This window comes from Alligator sinensis, unplaced genomic scaffold (assembly GCF_000455745.1).
Source record: "Alligator sinensis unplaced genomic scaffold, ASM45574v1 scaffold858_1, whole genome shotgun sequence".
In the NCBI taxonomy this organism is placed as follows: Eukaryota; Metazoa; Chordata; order Crocodylia; family Alligatoridae; genus Alligator; species Alligator sinensis.
The window spans coordinates 862,924-867,201 of record NW_005842079.1 but is presented as its reverse complement, the minus strand read 5'-3'; the positions used below and the strand labels follow the sequence as shown (position 1 = coordinate 867,201).

The window sequence follows — 4,278 nt, the reverse complement described above, 5'->3', positions numbered from 1 at the left end:
GATCCTCCCCCTCTATGCGACACTGGTCAGGCCACAGTTGGAGTACTGTGTCCAGTTCTGGGCGTCGCACTTCAGGAGGGATGTGGACAGCATCGAGAGGGTCCAAAGGAGGGCCACTTGCATGATCGGGGGCAGCAGAGCAGACCCTACAAGAAGGGGCTACGGGACCTGGACCTGTTCAGCCTTCACAAGAGAAAGCTGAGAGGGGAATCTAGTGACTGTCTATAAACTTACCAGGGGGGACCAGAGGGGAATGGGTGAGACCCTGTCCTCCCGAGTGCTCCCTGGAGTAACAAGGAATAACAGCCACAAGTTGACTGAGAGCAGGTTCAGGCTAGACGTCAGGAGGCACTACTTCACAGTCAGGGCAGCCAGGATCTGGAACCAGCTTCCAAGGGAAGTGGTGCTGGCTCCTACCTTGGAGGTCTTTAAAAGGAGGCTTGATAACTACCTAGCTGGGGTCATTTGAGCTTAAACTAACTAGGGGGTCATATGAGCCTAGTATTCATTCCTGCCCAGGGCAGGGGGGCAGACTTGATGATCTGCTCAGGTGCCCTCCGGCCCTACATCTATGAATCTACAAATGCAGCACCGAGTGTGACTCCTTCATCCTCAGCCAAAGCAGAGAGTGCTCTCCAGCCAGGCTGGAATGAGATGGACCAGGACATGGAAAGAGAAAGATTAAGATTCACAGAATCTTTTGAGGAAAGCAGAACCATCCAGAAGAGAGTGAGCAGATACAAAACACTCATAACCAGGGCTGCAGGTTGTGTGCCACGTCAGAGCTGCTCCTTGGTGCCATGTAGGGATGGAAGGGTGTTGGCTATCACATGAGTAAGGGTAATGGGAACTGACCCATGTTCTCAGTGGCTATTGTGTGGGTGCTTATGCATATGTGGGCAGAAGCTGCACCCATGCAGTGAACTTACCATCCCCAGCAGTAATACCTTTTTCGCCTTGGTATCTCTTTCTAAACTGAAAGCATTGCAGCCACATGTACAGCATCCCAGATGGCCTAGTTAGCATGCCTGCAGACTGATTAACTCTGCCACTCCATGGTGTTAATTGCCCCAACTATAGAACTGCACAGTGACACTATTTTGCTTGAAGTGCAGGAGGTGGCAGTGCAGAGAAATGCCGTGTGCCTGAGCTGCCTGGCATGGTAGGTTTCTCTGGTAGATGTGTAAGTTCTCATCACTGTTTTAAGAAGGAAAGGTAGGTAGTCTCAGCTGAACCAGGCTGCCAGCCCCCTTGGGTGTTTAGAGCAAGAGATGTAGTTCACCTTCACCAGGCATGATAGGCAGTAGCTCTCACAATGCCTATTTAGCCCAAATGGTGCTGTGCATGGCAGAGACAAAACAGAGAGTGGTGCTCAACATGTTGAGACACGGGATGTCCCTGGAATGAGGGACTGTCCTACTGATCCTTGGAACCATGTTAGAAATAAACACAGCCAGAAAGTATTGGCTAGCCTGGATAACAGGAAGGGTCCTTGACTGGATCCAGCGGGAAATCGATGTCAGATGAAGTCTATGTATGCACAAAGGCTGGCTGGGCATAAATGTAGGACCCCATAGGACAAGGCACAGTGAAGGACGTGATGTAGATGGAAGCAGCCCCCCCTGCCCTGCACCCCAGGAGTGGGTAACTGATTCCTTGGTTCTGCTGTCTGCTGCTATTATAACCTTGTGACTAAAAGGAGAATGTGCTGTTCTCAGATTCTCGTAAATAGAGCTGCTGTCATTAAGTCAGCTGGCAAATTGGCTCTGGGAGGTGTCCTTCATTCAGGATCACGAGAGTTTTCATGGTGACTGTCACAGCACTGCCTCACAGGGCAGGAGGTATCTTGGATCCCCCATGCTGCACAGCTTTACCCAGTAATGGAGCCTTTATAGGGTGCCTTCCCCTGGAGTCACTAGTAGCTCCAGCCTCAAGCCCCACTTAGGGTCTCATCACACAGGATCTATGGATCTAATTCAGTGGTTTCTTGGAAAGGGCTCCCCTGCTGACTCCCCTATGTGTGGATGGGGTACCCAGAACAGCTGCATTTTCCTCACCTTAGAAAGCAGTTTTGAGGTCTTTTATTTCAGGCTGTTTTAGCTCTTGTTTATCCCTGATCTTGCCTCATCTGCTGGGCAGAGGTCCTGGCAATGAGCTGGTGTCAGGCACAGAGGCAGTGTCCTGCCTTCTATTATGGCACCACAGCAATTACAGACCACTGTGGGTGGAGAGTGCCTCACTATTGGGGCTGCATGAAGATCCACCCCCCAGCACAGTCTGCTGGAGACGTACCTTCGCTGACCTCCAAGCTATCCTCCCTTCCACCTTGGAGCACTCTGAGGCCTTGTGGTTGCTGGGCAGGGACCACAGAGCTTCCCTTTCCATTTGCCAGCAGGAAATGAGGCTTAGTTCCGGGAGAAAGGCCTTCCAAGCTGGGGGAGTCATGGGAGGAGAAGGGGTGGGCACAAACGAAGGCACATAGGATAGCTGCAGCAGGACAGGCAAGACCTGGGAATCATTTATTTCCCTGGGGTGGAGAGAGGGCACAAGCTTCAGATAGGAGTGAGGAAGGAGATCTGAGAACAACAGAGAGAGAAACTGGGAGGCAAGACACTCAGAGAGTGAAATTGCCTCTGGAATCACGGACTCTTGATCAGATCATTGCAGAAGGATACCAAGTACTCCGGACTGATAGACAATCTGCTGGCTGGGTCACTCCCCTCCCCTTCCCCCTGCTTCATTCATTTCTTTCCCTCCTTTCCTTCCTCCTCTGAGTGCAGCCATCCAAGGAGGGGCCATCCTGGTAGAGCCAGGCCCAAGCTCTCTGTCCCCTGCTCTTCATTGTTCCTGCAGTGCTGCTGTCACGCTGCTCACCCGGAGGCACACAAAGCCAAAGCAGGTGGGTGAGTCCTTTTTTCCATGGGTACCGAGAAGGGACCTGCTTTATAGGCAGAAAAACTGAGCATCTCATGCACAGAGTAATGGTTGTGGCAGATCCAGCATGAGGAAGGAGCACACAGAGAAGGGACTGTGGTGACACGGGGAGCCAGGACTCTGGGGTTGTAGCCCCAGCTGTGGCAGGGACTAACATTGAAAGCAGGAGGGTGGGAGCCCCAGCTGTGGCAGGGGTCTAACATTGAAAGCAGGAGGGTGGGAGCTTGGATTCCTGGGTTTTCTTCCTAGCAGTGGAAGCTTGTGATTAAAGAAAAGAATAAGGAGTCAGGACTCCTGGATTTTATTCTCATCTGTACCACAGACTCATTCTGAATTTAGGCAAGCCATTTTACTAATTTGGGCCTCAGGTGCCCATTATTCCCTATATAGCAGTATTGCCCTGATTCCCAGATTCTCCATAGGGGTGCCGCAATGTGCCAAGGGCACACTAAAAGAAATGCCAAATGCTAACACATTGTATCTAGCCCCAGAAGATGCTTTAATACCTCCTTGCCATCTCACTGACTTGGTCAGCCCTCAGCATGTATGAAATCCTCTCTCTGCCAGTTGGGCAGCAGTGCTGGCAGAGGCATGGGCACTATCAGCATCTCTCAGCTGTCCTAACCCATCCCTCTGGGCCCTACCACAATGCCATACACCAAGGGCAGGAGGCAAAGCTTAAAAAGTGGGGTGGGTGGGTAGATCCATGGCTGAGGCTCAGCACAGACTGGAATACGTCCGGTCCAGGGCCTGCCCCCCCATCAGCTAGCGGGCCTTAGTTCAGGGTGGGCACCTGCTCCACACACCACTTCCCTCATGCCAGGTCATCTACCCCTCATCCCCTTCCCCATGCTCTTAACATGGCTCAGCCAGGCAGGTTCTTCATGCCACCTGTCCCACAGCCAGGAGCTTTTGGGCCAGAGCAGTGACCCTGGAAGCCCTCTCTGAAGTGGGGTGCTGGGATTTGGACCAGGCCAGGGCCAAAGCACAGCAGCGGGCAGACAAGGTTGGGAACCACTGGGGCTGTGGCCGGTGCCAAGGGAAGGGCTGGCTCTGTCCTGGCTCGGGGACCGTTCCCAGCGCCGGCACCCCTGTCCCACAGCCAGGAGCTTTTGGGCCAGAGCAGTGACCCTGGAAGCCCTCTCTGAAGTGGGGTGCTGGGATTTGGACCAGGCCAGGGCCAAAGCACAGCAGCGGGCAGACAAGGTTGGGAACCACTGGGGCTGTGGCCGGTGCCAAGGGAAGGGCTGGCTCTGTCCTGGCTCGGGGACCGTTCCCAGCGCCGGCACCGCGGGCCCATGCCGGGGGCGCGTTGCGGGCAGTGCGGGCGGGCCGGCTCCGGGC

General features: G+C 53.9%; 1 protein-coding gene across 2 annotated transcripts in view; it reads left to right on the top strand.

Moving 5' to 3' along the window:
- The first annotated feature begins 2,452 nt into the window (after window positions 1-2,452).
- The window catches only part of HYAL2 (hyaluronoglucosaminidase 2), a 12,375-nt gene continuing 10,549 nt past the window's right edge, over window positions 2,453-4,278 (top strand). Inside the window, exon 1 of one of the 2 annotated variants that reach the window (XM_006023751.3) lies at window positions 2,453-2,899. The gene's annotated coding sequence lies outside the window, so the exon portion shown is untranslated. Of the gene's footprint in view, window positions 2,904-4,278 lie in introns of both variants that reach the window. The other variant, XM_006023753.3, reaches the window with a different exon arrangement.